Source organism: Bombina bombina, chromosome 10 (assembly GCF_027579735.1).
Source record: "Bombina bombina isolate aBomBom1 chromosome 10, aBomBom1.pri, whole genome shotgun sequence".
NCBI classification, from domain to species: Eukaryota; Metazoa; Chordata; class Amphibia; order Anura; family Bombinatoridae; genus Bombina; species Bombina bombina.
Genome location: NC_069508.1, coordinates 97,607,056 through 97,632,115, shown reverse-complemented (window position 1 = coordinate 97,632,115; position 25,060 = coordinate 97,607,056). Strand labels below are relative to the sequence as shown.

The 25,060-nt window shown below is 38.3% G+C and overlaps 1 protein-coding gene across 1 annotated transcript in view; it reads right to left on the bottom strand.

Moving 5' to 3' along the window:
- KLHL20 (kelch like family member 20) overlaps positions 1-24,670 on the bottom strand; it is a 163,879-nt gene extending 139,209 nt beyond the window's left edge. Inside the window, exon 1 of the mRNA XM_053693256.1 lies at positions 24,580-24,670. The gene's annotated coding sequence lies outside the window, so the exon portion shown is untranslated. The remainder of the gene's footprint in view (positions 1-24,579) is intronic.
- Between the last annotated feature and the right edge of the window lie 390 nt (positions 24,671-25,060).

Below are 25,060 nucleotides of genomic sequence, written 5' to 3'. Positions count from 1 at the left end.
TAGGTATTTACGCCATATCTTATGGTAAATCTTTCTGGTAACAGGCTTCCTAGCCTGTATTAAGGTATCAATAACTGACTCGGAAAACCCACGTCTTGATAAAATCAAGCGTTCAATTTCCAAGCAGTCAGCTTCAGAGAAGTTAGATTTTGATGTTTGAAGGGACCCTGTATCAGAAGGTCCTGTTTCAGAGGTAGAGACCAAGGTGGACAGGATGACATGTCCACCAGGTCTGCATACCAAGTCCTGCGTGGCCACGCAGGAGCTATTAGAATCACTGATGCTCTCTCTTGTTTGATTCTGGCAATCAATCGAGGAAGCATCGGGAAGGGTGGAAACACGTAAGCCATCCTGAAGTCCCAAGGTGCTGTCAGGGCATCTATCAGGACTGCTCCTGGATCCCTGGATCTGGACCCGTAACGAGGAAGCTTGGCGTTCTGTCGAGACGCCATGAGATCTATCTCTGGTTTGCCCCAACGTCGAAGTATTTGGGCAAAGACCTCCGGATGGAGTTCCCACTCCCCCGGATGAAAAGTCTGACGACTTAAGAAATCCGCCTCCCAGTTCTCCACTCCCGGGATGTGGATTGCTGACAGGTGGCAAGAGTGAGACTCTTCCCAGCGAATTATCTTTGATACTTCCATCATAGCTAGGGAGCTTCTTGTCCCTCCCTGATGGTTGATGTAAGCTACAGTCGTGATGTTGTCCGACTGAAACCTGATGAACCCCCGAGTTGTCAACTGGGGCCAAGCCAGGAGGGCATTGAGAACTGCTCTCAATTCCAGAATGTTTATTGGCAGGAGACTCTCCTCCTGACTCCATTGTCCCTGAGCCTTCAGAGAATTCCAGACGGCACCCCAACCTAGAAGGCTGGCGTCTGTTGTTACAATTGTCCAGTCTGGTCTGCTGAATGGCATCCCCCTGGACAGATGTGGCCGAGAAAGCCACCATAGCAGAGAATTTCTGGTCTCTTGATCCAGATTCAGAGAAGGGGATAAGTCTGAGTAATCCCCATTCCACTGACTTAGCATGCACAGTTGCAGTGGTCTGAGGTGTAAGCGTGCAAAGGGTACTATGTCCATTGCCGCTACCATTAAGCCGATTACCTCCATGCATTGAGCCACTGACGGGTGTTGAATGGAATGAAGGGTGCGGCAAGCACTTTGAAGTCTTGTTAGCCTGTCCTCTGTCAGGTAAATCTTCATTTCTACAGAATCTATAAGAGTCCCCAGGAAGGGAACTCTTGAGAGTGGAACGAGTGAACTTTTCTTTTCGTTCACCTTCCATCCATGTGACCTTAGAAATGCCAGTACTAACTCTGTATGAGACTTGGCAGTTTGAAAGCTTGAAGCTTGAATCAGAATGTCGTCTAGGTATGGAGCTACCGAGATTCCCCGCGGTCTTAGTACCGCCAGAAGAGCACCCAGAACCTTTGTGAAGATTCTTGGAGCTGTAGCCAATCCGAATGGAAGAGCCACAAACTGGTAATGCCTGTCTAGGAAGGCAAACCTTAGGTACCGGTAATGATCTTTGTGAATCGGTATGTGAAGGTAGGCATCTTTTAAATCTACAGTGGTCATGTACTGACCCTCTTGGATCATAGGTAAAATTGTCCGAATAGTCTCCATCTTGAACGATGGAACTCTTAGGAATTTGTTTAGGATCTTTAAGTCCAGGATTGGTCTGAAAGTTCCCTCTTTTTTGGGAACCACAAACAGATTTGAGTAAAACCCCTGTCCCTGTTCCGATCGTGGAACAGGATGGATTATTCCCATTAACAAGAGCTCTTGTACGCAGCGTAGAAACGCCTCTTTCTTTGTCTGGATTGTTGACAACCTTGACAGATGAAATCTCTCTCTTGGAGGAGAGTATTTGAAGTCCAGAAGGTATCCCTGAGATATTATCTCTAGCGCCCAGGGATCCTGGACATCTCTTGCCCAAGCCTGGGCGAAGAGAGAAAGTCTGCCCCCCACTAGATCCGATCCCGGATCGGGGGCCCTCAATTCATGCTGTTTTAGGGGCAGCAGCAGGTTTCCTGGTCTGCTTGCCCTTGTTCCAGGACTGGTTAGGTTTCCAGCCTTGTCTGTAGCGAGCAACAGCTCCTTCCTGTCTTGGTGCAGAGGAAGTTGATGCTGCTCCAGCCTTGAAATTACGAAAGGAACGAAAATTAGACTGTCTATCCTTAGCTTTGGCTTTGTCCTGAGGCAAGGCATGGCCTTTACCTCCTGTAATGTCAGCGATAATCTCTTTCAACCCGGGCCCGAATAAGGTCTGCCCTTTGAAAGGTATATTAAGCAATTTAGACTTAGAAGTAACATCAGCTGACCAGGATTTTAGCCACAGCGCCCTGCGTGCCTGAATGGCGAATCCTGAATTCTTCGCCGTAAGTTTAGTAAGATGTACTACGGCCTCCGAAATGAATGAATTAGCTAGTTTAAGGACTCTAAGCCTGTCCGTAATGTCGTCCAGAGTAGCTGAACTAATGTTCTCTTCCAGAGACTCAATCCAGAATGCCGCTGCAGCCGTGATCGGCGCAATGCATGCAAGGGGTTGCAATATAAAACCTTGTTGAACAAACATTTTCTTAAGGTAACCCTCTAATTTTTTATCCATTGGATCTGAAAAAGCACAGCTATCCTCCACCGGGATAGTGGTACGCTTAGCTAAAGTAGAAACTGCTCCCTCCACCTTAGGGACCGTTTGCCATAAGTCCCGTGTGGTGGCGTCTATTGGAAACATTTTTCTAAATATCGGAGGGGGTGAGAACGGCACACCGGGTCTATCCCACTCCTTAGTAACAATTTCAGTAAGTCTCTTAGGTATAGGAAAAACCTCAGTACTCGCCGGTACCGCAAAATATTTATCCAACCTACACATTTTCTCTGGTATTGCAACTGTGTTACAATCATTCAGAGCCGCTAACACCTCCCCTAGTAATACACAGAGGTTTTCCAGTTTAAATTTAAAATTTGAAATATCTGAATCCAGTCTGTTTGGATCAGAACCGTCACCCACAGAATGAAGTTCTCCGTCCTCATGTTCTGCCACCTGTGACGCAGTGTCTGACATGGCCCTAATATTATCAGCGCACTCTGTTCTCACCCCAGAGTGATCACGCTTACCTCTTAGTTCTGGTAATTTAGCCAAAACTTCAGTAATGTGATTTGTAATGGCCGCCCAGATGTACTCGGCGCTACAATATCACGCACCTCCCGATCGGGAGATGCAGGTACTGACAAGTGAGGCGAGTTAGTCGGCATAACTCTCCCCTCGTTGATTGGTGAAATTTGTTCAATTTGTACAGATTGACTTTTATTTAAAGTAGCATCAATACAGTTAGTACATAAATTTCTATTGGGCTCCACTTTGGCATTGCAACAAATGACACAGGTATCATCCTCTGAATCAGACATGTTTAACACACTAGCAAATAAACTTGCAACTTGGAATACAATTCAATTAGAATAATATTAAAAACGTACTGTGCCTTTAAGAAGCACAGAAGATCTATGACAGTTGAAAATTAATAAATTGAAAACAGTTATAGTGTAAACAACACAACTTTAGCAAAGGTTTAATCCCATTAGCAAAGATAACAAATTCTGAAAGCAGGAAACAAATTACAGAATAAACGTTTTTTATCTCAGTCAACTATAATTCTCACAGCTCTGCTGAGAGAAATTACCTCCCTCAAAATAAGTTTTGAAGACCCCTGAGCTCTGTAGAGATGAACCGGATCATGTAGGAAATACAATGAGCTGCTGACTGAAATATTTGATGCGTAGCAAAAGCGCCAAAAAAACGGCCCCTCCCCCTCACACACAGCAGTGAGAGAGAACAGAAACTGTCAGAAAAAAGATTAAGCAACTGCCAAGTGGAAAATAGTGCCCAAACATTTATTCACTCAGTACCTCAGCAAATGAAAACGATTTTACATTCCAGCAAAAACGTTAAACATAATTTCTAGTTATTAAACAGCTTTATGTAATTCTTACAGTGTAATTCTAGTGAAGTACCATTCCCCAGAATACTGAAGTGTAAAGTATACATACATGACATTATATCGGTATGGCAGGATTTTCTCATCAATTCCATTGTCAGAAAATAAAAGCTGCTACATACCTCTATGCAGATTCATCTGCCCGCTGTCCCCTGATCTGAAGTTTACCTCTCCTCAGATGGCCGAGAAACAGCAATATGATCTTAACTACTGCGGCTAAAATCATAGCAAAAACTCTGGTAGATTCTTCTTCAAACTCTGCCAGAGAGGTAATAACACACTCCGGTGCTATTTTAAAATAACAAACTTTTGATTGAAGATATAAAACTAAGTATAATCACCATAGTCCTCTCACACATCCTATCTAGTCGTTGGGTGCAAGAGAATGACTGGGAGTGACGTAGAGGGGAGGAGCTATATGCAGCTCTGCTGGGTGAATCCTCTTGCACTTCCTGTTGGGGAGGAGTAATATCCCAGAAGTAATGATGACCCGTGGACTGATCACACTTAACAGAAGAAAAAGGTTTTGACTACAGGGACCTAGCTGAACACATATGAAGAAACAATGACAAGAGGGATATGTGAGTAGTATGTCACTAGTAGTGAACTGATGCTTTAACCCCTTAATGACCATAGCACTTTTCCATTTTCTGTCCGTTTGGGACCAAGGCTATTACATTTTTCCGGTGTTTGTGTTTAGCTGTAATTTTTCTCTTACTCATTTACTGTACCCACACATTATTATATACCGTTATATTCCATTAAAAGGACTTTCTAAAGATAACATTTTCACCATATTGTATAATTTACTATAAAAAAATTTTTTTATAAAATATGAGGAAAAAACTTTGACCCCCAAAATCTGTTACACATCTACAACCACCAAAAAACTCCCATGCTAAATAGTTTCTAAATTGTGTCCCAAGTTTAGAAATACCCAATGTTTACATGTTCTTTGCAAACCACTTTTTTTTCAAAATTAGCGCTAGTTACATTGGGACACTGATATCTTTCAGGAATCCCTGAATATCCCTTGACATGTATATATTTTTTTTTAGTAGACATCCCAAAGTATTGATCTAGGCCAATTAAAAAAAATTGTTCACTTTTTCACAAACTTTAGGTTTCTCACTGAAATTATTTACAAACAGCTTGTGCAATTATGGCACAAATGGTTGTAAATGCTTCTCTGGGATCCCCTTTGTTCATAAATAGCAGGCATACATGGCTTTGGCGTTGCTTTTTGGTAATTAGAAGGCCTCTAAATGCTGCTGTGCACCACACATGTATTATGTCCAGCAGTGAAGGGGTTAATTAGGGAGCATGTAGGGAGCTTGTAGGGTTAATTTTAGCTTTAGTGTAGTAGACAACCCCAAGTATTGATCTAGGCCCATTTTGGTATATTTCATGCCACCATTTCACCGCCAAATGCGATTAAATTAAAAAAAAAAAAAAGAATTTTTTTTCACAATTTTAGGTTTCTCACTGAAATCATTTACAAACAGCTTGTGCAATTATGGCACAAATGGTTGTAAATGCTTCTCTTGGATCCCCTTTGTTCAGAAATAGCAGACTTATATGGCTTTGGCGTTGCTTTTTGGTAATTAGAAGGCTTCTAAATGCCGCTGCGCACCACACGTGTATTATGTCCAGCAGTGCAGGGGTTAATTAGGGAGCTTGTAGGGTTAATTTTAGCTTTAGTGTAGTGCAGAAGACAACCCAAAGTATTGATCTAGGCCCATTTTGGTATATTTCATGCCACCATTTCACCGCCAAATGCGCTCAAATAAATAAAAATTGTTCGCTTTTTCACAAAGTTTAGGTTTTTCACTGAAATTATTTACAAACAGCTTGTGCAATTATTGCACAAATGGTTGTAAATGCTTCTCTGGGTTCCCCTTTGTTCAGAAATAGCAGATATATATGGCTTTGGCGTTGCTTTTTGGTAATTAGAAGGCCGCTAAATGCCGCTGCGCATCACACGTGTATTATGGCTAGCAGTGAAGGGGTTAATTAGGTAGCATGTAGGGAGCTTGCAGGGTTAATTTTAGCTTTAATGTAGAGATCAGCCTCCCACCTGACACATTACACCCCCTGATCCCTCCCAAACAGCTCTCTTCCTTCCCCCACTCCACAATTGTCCCCGCCATGTTAAGTACTGGCATAAAGTCTGCCAGAACTAAAATAAAAGCTATCTTTGATATTTTTGTTTTACATATGCTGCTCTGTAGGATCCCCCCTTAGCCCCCCAACCTCACTGATCCCCCCCCCCCAAAACAGCTCTCTAACCCTCCCCCTCTAACTTATTGGTAGCCATCTTGGGTACTGGCAGCTGTCTGCCCCCCCAAAGAACAACCGCCAAACCTGTCACAGATCCCTTAGATCGTTTTATTTTAATTTTTAGCCTGGGTGTTTTTTGGCGATTGTAGATGTGTAACAGATTTTGGGGGTCAAAGTTAGAAAAAAGTGTGTTTTTCCATTTTTTCCTCATATTTTATAATTTTTTTATAGTAAATTATAAGATATGATGAAAATAATGGTATCTTTAGAAAGTCCATTTAATGGCGAGAAGAACGGTATATAATATGTGTGGGTACAGTAAATGAATAAGAGGAAAATTACAGCTAAACACAAACACAGCAGAAATGTAAAAATAGCCTCTGTCCTTAAGGGTAAGAACATTGAAAAATGGTCTGGTCATTAAGGGGTTAAGCACACACACAAAATAAAAATAGTAAACGCCTTGTAATCACAAGACATTTCTGTTGTGTTGCTATAAAATAACAAATCAGCCGAGTCTTAATGTTTTTAAAACCAATTAACCTCCTTTTTACTGCATTTTTTTTTTATCAATAGCCAAATACCCATCATTTGCCATATTTAGAGGAGCGGAGAGATCTGGGTTTTAGTCCTCAGACAACAAGGCTAGTAACTGTCATAAAATTAGTATAAAGTGAACTGTTTTGCAGTTATCTGATAAAGTCAATTAGGGACATATGTAGCAGAGTTAGCCTTGATTTGTCAGCAAGGTACATCCTAAGTTCTTAGAATTAGAAATTGCTTAATTATCTGAGTTAAATGACATTAAAAGGGAGAAAAAATAAATAATGAAAATATATTGCAAAGTTGTTCCATTATTCAAAACTAAAGATTTTAAATAAAAATCTCAATGTGTTTACTGTCCCTATAACCAATAAAATAAACTCACAATGTGTACAATTAAAAAGGTACAAGAAAGAGGCGGAGCCAGCCGTGAACCAGTATGGCTGCAAAATAACGAAGCTCCGTGCAGTCTTTCCCCTTAAAGCATAAATTAAGGGCTAAATAACCATCGAGAAACTCTAAAAGACACATGAAAGGGACTGAGACCTCCAGGAGCAACTTCAGCTACAGTGAAGGAGCGGGGAATGCAGAGGTCAGCAGAAAATAATCCTAACACCCGCACTCCCAGAAAAGATCCGGCGCCATCTTAAACTAACTGCCCCACTGGGAACCATCGACCAGCAACACGACCAACCTAATACAGCAAGCTCACAAAAGAGCAACCCTTCCGGAGCCTGTCACGACACAAGTAAAGACCCCAGCCGACGCTAGATACCAACGGGGATTCCCGGTAAGCTTACCGGAACAACACGCAGTACTTACCAGGCTTACGGCCCCAGAGAAACAGCAGAGACATTATTACCAAGCAGGTTGGGGTAAGCACTTCATTGCCACTGACAACTTAAGCAGCGGGTTAACAAACAAATCTATAACACTTAAAACACGGTCATAACAGGGCCTTTAAGGATAACACGTTACAGCCCTATAAGAAGATAAGCAGGCCTTAATCAACACCTGCAGCTTCCTAGTAAATGAACCTCCCCTGATACACAACACACAGAGGAGACAGCTGCATAACCCCATACCTTAGCAGCGTAAACGCATAAAGAGGTGCCAACAAAACACAACAAGCCCCTGACTGGCTTCGGCAGACATCCCACTTTTTATAAACTACAACTATGGCGTCCAAGCGTCCTACCAAAAGTGACAAAGCAACAAAGACACCAACTACCTCAGCATCCAAGCTTAATTCATATTTCAAAACGGTAGACACGACCACTTCAGTGCCTTCCAACAATACACAGTCAGATAGTGACATGCAAGAAGAGGACACTGACACCATTCCAACTGAATCTAACCTCCCTTTAACAAAGGCAGACCTGAGTTCTCTCCCCACAAAAGAGGACTTCACAACATTTATGAACCAGGTCAGTCAGCTTATAAGAGACAGTTTAACTGAGGTTAAAAGGGACATCAGAGATTTAGGCAACAGAGTGCTACAATTAGAAGGGCATGCTGAAGAGATCTCTGAACCAATCAACTTACAAAGCTTACAGATTCAGCACCAAAATAACGAAATAAAACAAATGCAGATGCAAATAGAAGATCTGGACAATCGTGGCAGACGCCAAAACTTAAGAATAAGGGGAATACCAGAAAGCATCACAACGGTTGCACTTCCGCAATATGTTCAAGATCTCTTTAGCTACTTATTAGACAAGAATGAAGGCTCCAACATCTCCATAGATAGAATGCATAGAGCTTTAAAACCTAAACCTCCGCCCAAAGCTCCCCCAAGAGACGTTATTTTGCGCTGTCACAATTTTAAAGACAAAGAACTAATACTGACCGCAGCCAGAAAGAAGGCACCTATAAGTAAAGACGGCGACAAGATACAAATATTTGCGGACCTAAGTCCGTTAACCCTCTCCAAAGAGGTCAAATTCCTTACAACGCATCTACAAGATCACAACATCCCCTATAGGTGGGGATTCCCCTTCTCCATAAGAGTAATCAAGGAAAACAAAGAAGCTACCTATAAAGATCTGGAGGACTTAGACTCTTTCTGCACTCAACTAAACATCCCTCTACCAAGACAAATTCCACAACCGCCGGATCAAGCAGAGGAAACTCAAGCAACAACAACGTACCCCATACCAAAAATTCAACGCCAAAGATGGACCACAGTTAGTAGGAAACGTAAAACAACGCACTCAACATCCTGCGACCCTCAGACCTCTACCTCAGACCCAACTTGAGAACCTGAGAATAACCATGGAACTCTAAGCTTACTTACCCAGTCTCAGATTGGTCTGGACTACCCTGTTCACTTTCTGAATTGTTTTAATATTCAGACACCCACAAGATGATATGACTTCACACCAACGATATTAAATACCCCCCCTTCATATATTGACTAAACATGAACAAGGGGAAATGTCAGTGGTAATACTGTGTTACTACCTTTCCTCCATATTTTCATTACTAGGGTCAGGGATGTTTACCCTGATCTTAGGCCAGTTATTGTTTGTTCTGTTCCTAGTTTTTTCTTTTTACAGCTTCCCTATCTCCCCCCTCTCTTCCGACCTATCCCTCTTTACTGCTCATCTGTCACTTCAAGAGAGATATATGTACCTACGGCCTCTTGAGATACTCATATTGTTGATGATTTCTTATATTTCAGTACCTTCAGAACTGTGTACAGCTTTACAGGTCAACATATGGCGGTGTTGGCGACTCCGGCACTCCCTCACGCACCCAAAAGTATACACTACATATCAGAATGGCGGACGCCTCAGATGCACCTCACCAACATTATACGGTAAGAAATATGGCACCCCATACCTCAGAGCAGCATTCATACACCAAAGACACACATGGCACATAGACCAATATTAATAACCTCTCAAATTGCTAAAGGTCTAAACTCTCCCACAAAGAGATCAGTAGCATTACAATGGTTCACCAAGCAAAAAAGCTCTATTGCATTCATACAAGAAACACACTTCCCCAGACTTAAAGAACCCAAATTTCAGAATAGAAACTTTCCGCTTAGCTTTTTCAACTCCAACGACAAGAAAAAGAATGGCGTAGGGATCCTTATACACCGCTCTCTCCCCTTCAAACCGATAAATACTAAACAAGACACAGAGGGCAGGATTCTCATTTTGGTGGGCCTTCTGTACAATAGACCTATAACCCTAGTTAATATATACGCCCCCAGTACAAATAAGACTAGATTCTATAACAAATTGAAGACTATGGTACAGGAGGCACGCAGGGGATGCCTTATCTTAGGAGGAGATCTGAATGCTACTTTAAATCCTGCCATGGATACAACATCAAATAACACCAAAATCTCACCGAGACCCCCACACTCTATCTTTAAATGCATTAAACATCTATGCCTAGTTGACACTTGGAGACTGCAACACCCATTACAACGGAACTTTTCTTTCTATTCTCATCCTTGGGCAATGTACTCTAGAATAGACCATCTCTACATGGACCAGACACACCTCTCTCTATTACGCGACTCAGATATCATCCCGACAACCTGGTCTGATCACTCAATGATAACAATGGAACTAACTTGGCCAGACTCACCCTTACACCCATCTATATGGAGACTGGACACATACCTCCTGTATCACCCCCCTACCACACAAAAACTAACGACAACCTTAACAGAGTACTTTAATACCAACGCCATACCAGAAACTCAACCTCTTTATGTGTGGGAGGCCCATAAGACAGTTTTCAGGGGCGAATGTATCAAACATAAAGCCTACCTCAAAAAACAGTATGATACCCATTTAAACTCCCTGACAGCAGAACTACATGCACTAGAACTCAGTCACAAACAGAGGCCTCAAGATGGAACTATTCTCAGCAAATTGACGAATATCAGAAAAGAGCTTCATACATTGCTCTATACTGAGGTCCAGAGAAAAGCCCTACAACTTAGAAAGTACCACCTTTATGAAGGGAACCGACCAGGCAGGTTGTTAGCCAACACACTTAAAGATAGATCTTATATGACACACATTCATAGCCTTAACCCCTTAAGGACCAGCGACGTACCCTGTATGTCGCTGGCCTTTTTTTGGGACTTGATTGTTTTATAGCACGGTCTTGCCACCAGCGTTGAGACTACTCTATTCCACAAAGCCTGCTGGAGGGAGTGCATTAATAGTGTGTTCTTGCTAGACTTGTGCTTTTATGTCCTGAAAAAACCCTTAACGACCAGTGACATACAGGGTACATTGTGGTCATTAAGGGGTTAAGACCCCCCAAGGGAAACCTATACAGGACAGTAAAGCAATTGCTGCACACTTTAGGGATTTTTACAAACAACTATATAATCTTGAGATTAACACCACCCCAACACATACACAAAAGATGATAAATTATATCCAATCGGCCAACCTTCCTAAACTAACACAAACATCAGAACTAGAAAAACCCATAACATTGACAGAAATTATGAAAGTCATTAAGGATCTACCCACAGGAAAAAGCCCAGGAGCAGACAGCTTAACTAACCTATACTACAAGACTTTCAGAGAGATCTTAGCCCCTCATTTGCTAAAACATTTTAAGGCCCTCGACAAAAACAGTAGCCTTACGAAAGACTCTTTGGCGGCATACATTACAGTAATTTTAAAACCCGACAAACCGAGCGACGAACCAGCTAGCTATAGACCAATCTCACTATTAAACGTTGACATAAAGATACTAGGGAAAATTATAGCAAATCGTCTAAACTCAGTTCTCACCGACATCATTCATACTGACCAAGAGGCAAGAGATAATACCCTTAGAGCCTTAACACTAATAGAATATTCAAAATATCAAAACATTGAATCAGTACTCATGGCCATAGACGCCGAAAAGGTATTCGATCAAACTAATTGGCAATTTCTAACATTACTCCTAAAAAATATAGGATTTGGCCCCAAAATCATAAATAGAATATTCAGCCTATACTCTCACCCAAATGCTAAAGTGAAAGTCAACCAAATTTTATCAGAGACCTTTCCAATTCAGAATGGCACACGTCAGGGGTGCCCCCTATCCCCGATTCTCTTTATCTTAATGATGGAAGTGTTTGCATCGCGAATACGCATGAACCAACATATTAAGGGAATAGAGATTGACCAACAAAATTACAAAATAGCACTATATGCGGACGACGTGCTTTTCACAGTCTCATCCCCATCCACGTCATCCCGGAGATTATGTCTGAGCTGGACGAGTTTGGGACATACACTAGCTTCCTAGTCAATAAACAGAAATCTGAGATCCTGAACATTAATCTGATACCAAATTTAAAGCCCTATCGTCGGTCTGCCCACTACGACTCAAAACAGATACAATCAAGTACTTAGGGATCTATCTTTCACTGAATCAGACAACACTATTCGACAAAAACTACACCGCACTCTTACTCAATACACAACGGGACCTTAAAACATGGACGAACAAACCAATATCCTGGTGGGGTAGGATCCAAGCTATAAAAATGACGACACTGCCTAGGATCCTTTATATTCTACAAACTCACCCACTACACCTCCCGCTCTCATACCTAAATAGGGTCCAGAAAACCCTTAACACATTTGTGTGGAATAAGTGTAGACCAAGAATCAACAAAAACACGATGTACAGATCCAATCTAAATGGTGGGCTAGGCCTACCTAAGATTGAGGAATATTACCAAGCGGTTACGCTACAGAGGATCCTGGATTGGCACAAAACACAAGAATGCAAAGCATGGGTTAAAATAGACTCACACATCCTAAAAGCTCCCCAGGTTCATGCTCTCTGCTGGGTATCTAAAGACCTTAGACCCCCCCAATGTAATCACCTTGAAATCCACAAACAGCTATTCAGAAGTTGGGATCATATAATAGCCACTAAACACCACATATCTACATACAGATCACCCCTCTTCCCAGTTGTCCTAAATGCAGAAATGGTAGGGGGTTTAGACAAAGGATTTCAAAGACTAATCGAATGGGACTATACCATTCCCCTATTCAAATTTACAGAAGCAGGAAAATTATTAGAAAGAGACAAACTAATGGATATAGCTGAAGGAAGATTTTCCAAGTGGCTAAAATACGCCCAATTACACCACTACATACATACGTCTCCCTACAAAACAGACCTACTGAGAAGACCTACAGCCTTTGAACATCTCTGCCTTAATGGGATAGTCCCAAAAGGAACACTCTCCCTATCACGTAAGATCCTTATCAGTACCACTTCAGACACATTACCACCATTCACCGCTAAATGGAACGTAGATCTCGCACTAAATCTAGACATAGAAAATTGGAACAAAATATTCCTGTCAGTTAAAAAGTCCTCAACCTCCACATCGATACTAGAATTAAATTTTAAAATACTGCTTTGATGGTATCTCACCCCATCGAGGATAGCCAACATATACCCCGGTACCTCAGGCTCATGCTGGAGAGGTTGTGGAGCCCATGGCAATGTCGTGCATATGTGGTGGCATTGCCCTAAAATACGCCCACTATGGGACACAGTTGAAACTTACTATAAACAATGTATTGTAGCCAACTTTCAACTAACACCAAGTTTAGCCCTATTAAATGATTTACCAAAGATACCATGTCGTCTGAAGACTCTAGTCCTACAAATAGGCCTTAACAGTGCTAGAAAACTGATAGCTAGACATTGGAAAAAACCTATCATATTAAACAAATCCATGTGGATAGAGGAGGTAGAGGAACAGTTTTCCCTAGAAAAATACGGTTACATGTGCCGTAACAAAATACAAACCATTCTAGACGCTAGTTTCTTGTGGCAAGAATACTTATAAGACAGTCCATCTCTACCCTTTAAATCACAAATATGCCATACATATCTCACTACCAGTCATCGGATGGTTTTACTAATCTATGACCTACACCCTAGAAGCGAGGGAGTGCCGGACCGCCATGACACTTGTAGGTGAGAGATGTTTTTCTTTTCTTTATATTTTCCTTTAGCAGTACTGATAGAGAAGCGGAAGAAAACTTTCCTAAGTTATATTGTTGTTACTTTATTTGTTTTAATTTGTTGGATTGTTATTTTTGATATGATCATTTTATACATCCAAGCACTATGTAACAAGGGACCGGAGTGCCTTACCTACAGACTTTACCAGCTGTTTGAACTCAACTCCGAACGACCTTAAACATTCCTCAGATAATGAAGACTTTAAAAAGGAAGAGACAAACTCAACCTACAATATACATGTATGTAAAATTTAATTGTCTAATGGATGATGTATTTTGACTAATAGTTTATTAATAAGAATAACAAATATAAAAAAAAAAAAAAAAAAAAAAAAAAAAAAGGTACAGGAAAGTCAAAATTAAACTTTCAAATATATTTTTTTTTATTAGGGATTACAGAGGTTATACATTGTCATAGCAGACCATGTACAAAATAAGGATACTTTTATATCTAGATAGATATTTTAAATATAAAGGTCTTCTTGGAATTATTTAGGTTACCTCAATTTATACAATCATGAGTAGATTCATCACATTCTACCTTTATATCATCCATTAAATATGGGCTTACACCACACACACACACACACACACACAAAAATATATAGATCATAACTTGCTACAAAATAGAATTCCATATGCATCTGGAAAAGCGTGATACTACTATATCCGACATAAGGTAGAAGTATACAAAAAAGAAAGACAAAAATGGATACAAAGGGAAACATAAACCATACTTGACTATATACCGTATTTATACCTTGTTACTCTGTTTAAATCATAGTATGAATAGCTTTTCATCAGAAAAGGAGGGGGGGAAGGAGTAGAGCATATCTACTTCTAAAGAGTCCTCACACTTAACTGTGCAAAAATTTAGTGACGATAATTGCAACAAACAAAAAAAAAAAAAAAAAAAGAAGGGATAAATGTCTCCCTCTCTGTTCTCCTCTCCCCCACCTCCGGCCTGCTACCTATTTAAGAGAAAAAGTTAAAGGGACACTGAACCCAAAATTTTTCTTTTGCGATTCAGATAGAGCATGAAATTTTAGGCAACTTTCTAATTTACTCCTATTATCAAATTGTCTTCATTCTCTTAGTATCTTTATTTGAAATGCAAGAATGTAAGTTTAGATGACGGCCCATTTTTGGTGAACAACCTGGGTTGCCCTTGCTGATTGGTGGACTAATCCATCCACCAATAAAAATGTTCTGTCCAGTGGTCTGAAAAAAAAAAAAAAAAGCTTAGATGTCGTCTTTTTCAAATAAAGATAGCAAGAGAACGAAGAAAAATTGATAATAGGAGTAAATTAGAAAGTTGCTTAAAATTGCATGCTCTATCTGAATCACAAAAGAAAAAAATTGGATTCAGTGTCCCTTTAACTTAAAAAAACAACAACAAAAAAAAAACAACGATCTTATAATACTAGATCCTCTGCATTAGTCTATCTACATAGTTACAAGAAGTGGACGGGGCAAAAAACTGAGCTTGCGTAGTATTTTCATATGTTTTGAAAAAATTAAAGTGAATGTAAATTTTTATGCTAAAGTGCCCGGTTTCAAAAAATTTGATTAAAAACAGGGGCACTTTAATTCATCAAAATTTACATTTCACTTGTGTTGTGAAAATCCTTACCTTTTAAACTTGACAGCTGCTCCAGCTTCCCCCGGTCGTCGCAAGCTATTTCCAACGTCAGAAATGATGGATCGGCCATCCTCCAATCATGGCTTCCCCCGGGGGAATCAGTCTCGGATTCAACGCCGTGATTGGAGGAAGCCTGATTCCTTATTTTAGATCTAGGAAGAGGCTTTGCGACGGGCGGAGGAAGCTGGAGCGGCTGTCAAGATTAAAAGGTATTTTTTCACAACACGAGTGAAATGTAAATTTTGATGAATTAAAGTGCCCCTGTTTTTAATCGAATTTTTAAAAACCGGGCACTTTAGCATCAAAATTTACATTCACTTTAAGCCATTACAATATTTTTTAATATTCTGGTCAGATCCCACAGAGCAATCAAATTGTTCAATTAGCCTGTTTCAGATTATGTATTGAGGGTTCTCTTTTATTCTTTCCGTTTTTGAGTATCAGATATCTTCCACCCAGAATCGCAGAGTTGATAAAACGTATGTTATCATGTCTAAATGTATCAAAGTCAAGCAATAAGAAAATATGATGTTTCTCTAATTAAATTGAGACCTGTAATGTTTTACTTATCCAGAAGCTTATTCCAAAACATGTGTATTAAGTTGGAATTAAAGTTTGAATACCGGGGACAATTATTTATTGTATTAGGGAACCATTTACTTAAAGTAGCAGGCACAATATATACCCTGTTAATTTAAGATGGCTTTCTCGCCAGCTTGCCACTAGTGTAGCTTTTAACACTTTTCAGATACTACTAAAAATGGCCTTTTTATCTATCTCTGGTATATCCGATTTCCCCTTTAATAGTAACATTTGAAAGTTTAGGTCTCCGGAATAGTTCAATATCAGTTTAAGCCAATAAATAATTGAGTGAATACCTGCAGTATATAAAATGAGACCCAACTGTATCCCTGGGTGTATTCATACACGATTTGGATTTTTAGTCATTTCATTGAACCAGTGCTATGACAGAGCATGTGATTATAAGATACTTTTCAATGTTCTTAATTTTATAAAATTGATTGTTTTTGTTAAATCATTTGTTTTAAAAAAAAAAAAAAAAAAAAAAAAAAAACTACATAGGCTCAGAAGCAGCAATGTACTACTGGGAGCTAGCTGGTGATTGGTGGCTATACACAAAAGCTTAGTCATTAGCCCATCAGATGTGTGTTCCAGTCGTTCATTCCTTTGCAGGGGTTAAACAAATAAGACTCGATTTATCAAGCTCTGGCAGGCATCAATCTGCTGCCGGAATTCAGCATTGCACAAGAGCGCTATTTTGTGCTCTTGTGCAACACGGCCCATTGCCCGCACACAGCCAATCACGTGCAGGCAGGAGCTGTCAATCTCCCCAGTCGGACGAGACCAGGGATATTGAAATTCTCCACCTAAGAGGTGGAGAAGAGGCTAGGGAAGCAGCGGCCTAATAACCACTTCTTGTTAGATACTGATGCAGGTTGTCTTGTGAGAACCTGCAATCGTAAGGGGGCGAACGCTTTATAAATCAAGGCCATAGAAGAGTTTTATTATTGTACAATTGCTTGCATGTAACACAGAGAAATTTATTTTTACTATTTTTTTGTCTTTTTAATAGATTCACGTCATTTTGCAATGCGTTTGAATCTGAAAATCCCATAAAAACCATTTGCAATGTACTTTATATGGGAATTCTGATTGCTTGCAATTGACCCCAGCTCCTGTATTATACTATGTAGAATAGTTATAATTATATTAGATTTTTTTTCCCCATCTTGAATTCTATATTCACAAGTACCCTTGGGACCTGTTGATGGCCTGTGTTTCTTGTAATTGTGATTAATTTGCTGGTGCATTAGGGCAATTAAGTTAAAAGGTGCTGCCATATAATGCTGCAAACGTGCACACTCCTGAGCTTTCGTCGCTACTTTTCCACAAAGCATACCAAGAGAACGAAGACAATTTAATAATATAAGTAAAAAGGAAAGTTGTTTAAAATGACATACATAAAAGAAAATTGTTGTGTTTCATCTCCCTTTAAGAGCAGTTTACAGACCTCACACTAGAGAATTAAACTCATTCTGTATGCATTGTTTATTTTCACAGATCGATGTAAAGCTGAGACACTACATGTGCAGTTAGATAAGAATCTCTAGCCAAATAAGGAAAATATGTAGCAAGGTCTGATGAGCATTGCTCAGACTCCAAAACAGATAAAAATGTGACTGTCCTCCCGTTAAAAGCAGTTCATTTAATGTGCACTTTAAGAGGTCCCTTTCTATTTAAATGATTATACTTATAACACTTAAAGGGATAGTAAACACCAAAATTTTCTTTTATGATGCAGATAGAACATACAATTTTAAACAACTTTAAAATTTAATTCTATTATTAAATTTTCTTCATTCTCTTGTTATCCATTGCTAAAGGGACTGCATTGCACTACTGACAGGAAGCTGAAAATATCTATTTAGCCAAACATAAGAGACAAATGTGTGCAGGCAACAATTAGCAGCAGCTCCCACTAGTGTATGATGTGTGCGTATTCATTTTTTTAACAATGGATACTAAGAACGAAGCACATTTGAAAATAGAAGTGAATTTAAAAGTGTATTAACCTTTTAACGCCGTTATGCCGTTCTATTCCGTCATAATTACACTGGGCTTTAAAGCCATTATGACGGAATAGAACGTCATAACAAACGGCTGTCCTAAAGCCCAGATGCGATCCAATAATTGAAATCTCGCGATCGTATGCACGATCGCGTAGTTTCAATTTGTCTACATCGGAACAGGTATTCCGATGTAGGCACTTTCACCCTGTCACTAAAGGGTTAAAATGACATGCTCTATCTGAATCATGCAAGTTTAATTTTGACTTTCCTATCCCTTTAATAAATATAGAAATACTGATATTTTATCTCTCGTACAAAATAGCACCAGTTACTACACTCAGTGTTGTAAAAAAACAAGTACAAAAATGTGTGATCACCCAGTCTGTGAACTTAAAACTACTTCTAGGATTCCCTGCAATGACAGGTGGACTAGAGAAAATAAACAAGATTGGATGACATACACAAGCAGAGATCCACTGAAAAAATAGTGCTTGCAAAGGTATTGATGATTGCTTGACACATTCATAAAAAATGTAGGGCTTAGTAGACAACAGGGGGAATATTGTACCTATATTCAAAAATGTTGTTTAATTTCATATGTTAAAAGTGATAGTAAACTCTGCCCTTTATAAAAACAGATCCAGAATGTTGGTGATATTTTAGATTGAGTTTAGTTCATTAGTTGTAATGAAGATGAGCTACTTTTTTCACTTTCTGCAATGACATTTTTTTAAGTCAAAAATATTCTGTAGGTCATTTTGAAATTAAGTACAATTTTAAATTATGCAGTTACACTAAAGCACCAGTTCAATTGCAATATACTGATTACCTGGAGAATAAAGCAAGTTTTATATATTATATTGCAGCAGTTAAAAAGAGACAGTCATCAATCAATGCTTTGCTGCTTTGCAGTGCTACCCCATATTTGACTGTCCTCTTCAAATAGTGCTTCACTGTGGCTGCACTATGTTAAGGAAATTGTACACAATGCAGCCAGAGAAAAGTGCTGTTTTTGGAGCAGCGCTGCAAAGCGAAAGTGCTAACTGTTCCCTCATGTGTCTCATTCTTTCTGCAGAGGTCTGAATTTAGAAATTGAACTGAGAAGTTTATTCACATAGATCATAACACAATACTACAAGAAATCATAAATACCTACAGTCTCTATATTGAGACTGTTTCACCCATCTATTACACATTGGTTTGTTCTATAAAAAACTTAGAATGTCCATCTTTATATGTATATATTATGTAGTCCTCTATTACCAAAGAAAAAAACATTTTTAAAGTGTATAAATAAATCTGATAATTTTTCTATCTTAACAAAAAAAAAATTTAATTTTTATTTTTCATATGATGCAGGTCATATATAGATATGTACAGTCTTTTTAATGCACAGTAATAACTTGGAAATACACCAGCAAAGTACCAATAGAAATATAAAAATGTAAAAATATTTTTTCAACAAAGGAAAAAAAAGAACTAAGCCAACCGATTCTATTCCAGTTTTCACTATAATTATTTATTTAATCTAAAGTGGCTTTTAAACATATTGAAACCACACACAGTATAGTACCAATATAAATATAAAAAATATCTTTTCAACAAAGGAAAAAAAAAGAGAACTATTCCAGTTTTTTACTAAAATTATTTATTTAGTTGTTTATATATTTTTTTTCAAATAAGAATACATGAATTATCTACAGTGGCTTTTAAAGTGAAGGTAAAGTGAATCAGTCTGCTATGAAAAAATCAATTTAGCATTCAAAATTAATAGGATGTTCATTCATCATTTCTTATATTTTTGTATTGTACCTTAGTTATCTTGCTTAATGTGCTGCGATTTCGCTTAGAACAAAACAACCCGTCTTTTTTCTTCTTCTTCTAAACAACGATCACGTTGTTTATACAGCCAATTGATTTTCTGGCCGTTAGGCGGCCGTCAATTGACGTCAGAAGGTGATGCTTAATAGCGCGCATGCGCGAATATTTATACTTCCTCCTTGAAAGCGAGCGCGTCCTCGTGTAAATCTCCACCGCATAGGATCGCATACTGCAACATGTTTGTTACATTTTGTGCGCATGCGCGGTTAAAAGAGGATCGATGTGCACGAGCGTAGTTCTGACGTATAGAGCGGGTGGGACCGCTCTATACGTCTATGTATAGCAAACACGGAAATGCTGGATGGGAGGAGATTAGGATAGCAAGCAATAGTAACATAAAGGTTGGTAAATACGGTCAAATTAAAGTTTAATTAAAAAATAAACATAGCGACTACGTTGTACGTTAGAAAAGCAAAATACAGATCAATTTGTATGTGAAAAAGTTTACCTTCACTTTAAGCATATTGGAAACCACACACAGAAATGATATTGGCTTTGACAATGCTTCAATAAAACAATTAAACAATTTACTCAATCAGGAACAAAGGTATAAAAGATAAGATTCTAAGCAGGTCTGACAGAAGCTTGAGAAAGGCTCTTTGGAGCTGAAACGCGTTGCTTTGGATACAGACTGCTTACTGATCACCTTGGATACAGACTGCTTACACCGCACTGGAGAAACCCTGCTCTTTACCTATCTGTCAATCTCGCATTTGGTGGGCGTGTCAAGACCGGACACGGAAGTGACAGAGGCAACTTTCACAGGAGACATACACGCTGCAACAAGCGCTCCTAGAAACTTTGAAAGGACAAAGAAAGTTTCTCATCTATACCTCATTTGGACACGCAAGAACCTTCTTATATGACTTGGAACTGCAAATAAGGTACCTTATTCAAAGTCTGTTGATTAATAATATCGCAAAAGACAAGCTAAGTGTTCAATAACTATTGTGATATAATTACTGTGACATACAGAAAACGGCTCAAACACCTAGCCTAAATCTTTTGGTCATATCACAAAAAGGCTTATTTCAAAAAGGCTGAAAATAAACACCTATTGTTGAACCAGGTGTCAATAGTTGTCTTCAACAACGATCTCGAACAACTGTATTTCTACCCATTATACCCTATTTTCTACCTTTGGTGCATTTTATGAGCGAAAAGCCAAATCTTTTACAAAAAGTATTTTTAAATACCTACCAAGGTATAAACTGGACTTGCTAATTTTATACACTGTTTTTACACACATATCATATACTAATTTTAGCTACACCTCAATACAATTGGTTGGTACCAACTTTCTCACATAACCACTTTAAGATTAAGCAATTTCGACTGACTGTTTTATATTGATTCTAATAAAAGAATATTATTTTTAACCAATAATCTTTGTATATTTTTTTATTATTATTTTTTATTTTTGAATTAGAACTTAAAGGGACATGAAACCCACATTTTTTCTTTTATGATTTAGAAAGAGAATGCAATTTTAAACATCTTTCTAATTTACTTCTATTATCTAATTTGTTTTATTCTCTTGATATTCTTTGCTGAAAAGCATATCTAGATATGCTCAGTAGCTGCTGATTGGTTGCTGCACATAGAAGCCTCATGTGATTGGCTCACCCATGTACATTGCTTTTTCTTCAAATAAGGATATCTAAAAAATGAAGCAAAATAAATAATAGAAGTAAATTGTAATGTTGTTTAAATTTGTATGTTCTATCTGAATCATGAAAGAAAGATTTTGGGTTTAGTGGCCCTTTAATAATTTTAAGATATTATTCTATGAAAATTCTTTAAAAACGTTTTTTTCTATACATTTCTTTATATAAACATAGACATAGAAATACAAATACTACTAAGACCATTGTCATTTGGTAGATATTAAGCCAGTGTTTGCACACAGGCGCACACATATAAGACAATCATAACTGCTACTCATTCTTTCTGCAGACATGCTGCATTTTCTGCGATGACATCTCAGATCGCAGCATGTTCTGCCTTAGGGGCTATAACTAACTTTTTATTATAGATATGAAATTCAAATACCCCGCGCTCCAACTTCTACTTCAAAAGTATTTTTTTTTGTAAGCTAAAGGTCTGAATTATTGTCCATATAGCGCTCTAACTACAACAAAAGTGCCATATGGGGAGAGTGCCGATTAGAGAACTATTCAAAACCTGTGAAGTGGGTGGTAGAGAGAAGGGTGTTTAAATTTCATAAGATAAGAGCAAAGTCCATAAAGAAATAGGTATGCTCAAAAAGTGTTGTTTATTATGTCCTATATGTAAATACTTGAATAAGGATGTTTTAAAATGTAACTTTTAATTAAATTTAAATAAAAAAGAGCAGCAAAAAAAGTTTAAGAGCTGCTTGTTGCTCACACACACTTAAAAACACACCTCCAGGGTAAATATATAAAGTGAATAGTAACTTATGTTGAGACTAGTATTGAGTTAGATCATAATACTAGAGAGAGGAGGCTGATACAATTCTTCAGCACCAATAGATACTGTGTCTTTAAGTAATTATAATCTCTCTCAGCGTATATTATCAGCTTGGTTATATCACTATACACAGTGGTTATACTGAAGGTGTCACCACTCCTAGTGATACTAAGAGATTAACCAACATGTACCAAACTCTAGCTAAAAATTTATTTCAATAATTTTAACCTGTTCGATTTTAACTAGTTCAACATTAATGTCTAATATTGTTCAACAACAACTGAAGGGCAGTTAAAATACAACAAATCCCCTGACGCGGTCGCATTTCACATACGCTTCCTCAGAGGAAGCGAATGTGAAACGCAACTGCCTCAGGGGATTTGTTGTATAACCACTAGGTATAGTAAAAGTGATATAACCAAGCTGATGACCTTCTGCAGCGAGCTAAAGGTAAGCATTTAGCCATTTAAAGAAAACAAATGAATACTGACAAATTTTGTCAGTATTTGTTTTCTTTAAATTTTCAGGTGCATTAATTGGGGTATATTCATTTTGTGGAAGTGAAAGGAATATCCCTGTTTTTTTTTTTTTTAACAAATTAGCATTCGTTACGAATCAAATGCACATGTCTAATGCACAGTACTGTAATTATTTGTTTTTAGCTGTTTTACCTGTGATTTAACTTTGAAAGTATAGTGTTTTTCAGGAATGCAGGACTCTTATATGCTTGCACAGTGATTGGTGGATAGGTTCAGGAGCACATTTATATCTGTCCCTAATTAAAGAGACACTGAACCCACATTTTTTTCCTTTCGTGATTCAGATAGAGCATGCAATTTTAAGCAACTTTCTAATTTACTCCTACTAGCAAATTTTCTTCATTCTCTTTGTATCTTTATTTGAAAAGCAAGAATGTAAATTTAGATGCGGCCCAATATTGGCGAACAACCTGGGGTGTCCTTGCTGATTGGACAGCACCAATAAACAAGTGATGTCCTGGGTTCTGAACCAACAATTAGCTGGCTCCTTAGCTGCCTTCTTTTTCAAATAAAGATAGCAAGAGAACAAAGAAAAATTGATAATAGGAGTAAATTAGAAAGTTGCTTAAAGTTGCATGCTCTATATGAATCACGAAAGAAAAAAATTGGGTTCAGTGTCACTTTAAGCACAACAAATTAAGTAACAACATTCAATAGACTTTCATGGGGTTAAGTATCAGGTCTGTAATAAAATGCATATTTTCCCCACAAAAAATAGACAGTTTTAATTTATTTTAAAAGGGAGAATCTAGCCAAAATTAAACTTTCATGATTCAGATAGGGTATTTAATTGTAAACAACTTTCTAATTTACTTATATTATCAAATTTGCTTTGATCTCTTAGTATTCATTGTTGAAAGCTAAAACTTAGGTAGGCTCATATGCCAATTTCTAAGCCCTTGAAGCCTGCCTCTTATTTCAGTGCATTTTGACACTGACATTGTGCTCGCTCCCATGGAGTTACCAAGGAGTCAACACAGATTGGGTAAAATGCATGTCTGTAAAAAGAACTGAAATAAGGGGGCAATCTGCAGAGGCTTAGATACAAGGTAATGACAGAGGTAAAAAGTGTATTAATATAACCGTGTTGGTTGTCCAAAACTGGCGAATTGGAAATAAAGGGATTATCTATCTTTTCCTAAACAATAATGGTGTAGACTGTCACTTTAAAACATGCATTTTGTATGCAGACTTTTTGCAATTCAGTAAATCATTTTTATTGAATAAATACAAAATACTGTTGTTTTTTTAAGTTGAACAAGGTATTTAGGTAAAAATGAGCCATAACTCTTTGATATGTCAAACTGTGGGCAATAAACTCTTATTGGTACAATACTGGGTCTTAACAAAACCATTTTTAGAATCGTAAATTATTCGTTTGCATACACAAAATATTGTATGACAGTAATTAACTTAAAACAACGAAATAAGACAACACAATATTATATGTATTTAAAAAAATGTAAAGGAAATGGCTACAATGAGGAGAATTTAGCATTTATTTCTTTAAATAGAAACAGAGAAATAATAACTATAAACAGAAATGTCATGTATTCTGCATGTCGCCCACACAGAAGCTATTGACAATTTCCTTTAAGTGACCCCCACCTCAATCACTCACCAGCCACCTGTCTCTCTTGCCTCCCAGCTTGTCTTTCTTCCCCTCTACCCTGCGGCTTCCATCACTTCTCAAGCTGCCACACCGGAGCTGGTGACACAGAAGCCTCCTATCCGGAAACCACCTTCTCTTCCTATCCGGGACAAGCGGAGGTGGTCCGGTCACACATTCTTCCGCCAAGCTAAATCTGCAGCAGTTCAATGAAGGATATGATTCAAAGGCTAAAACGAGGCTTGAGACGCATATCCGGGAAAATCCTGTTACCTTCTAAATGATGTGTATTTGTGATATGCTGGGTTTGATTCATTATAATAATAACAACAGATGTAATTTATTTATGGTAATAAAAAGTAAATCAGGCTTTATTCGTGTCTAGCATTGTTTTTTAGTTATTCACTTGTGTATAACCTGAATAGTGTAATCAGCGGAACTGTATTTTATAGTTGTATGTTCCGGTCCGGAAGATTTATCCGTTTCACTTGTT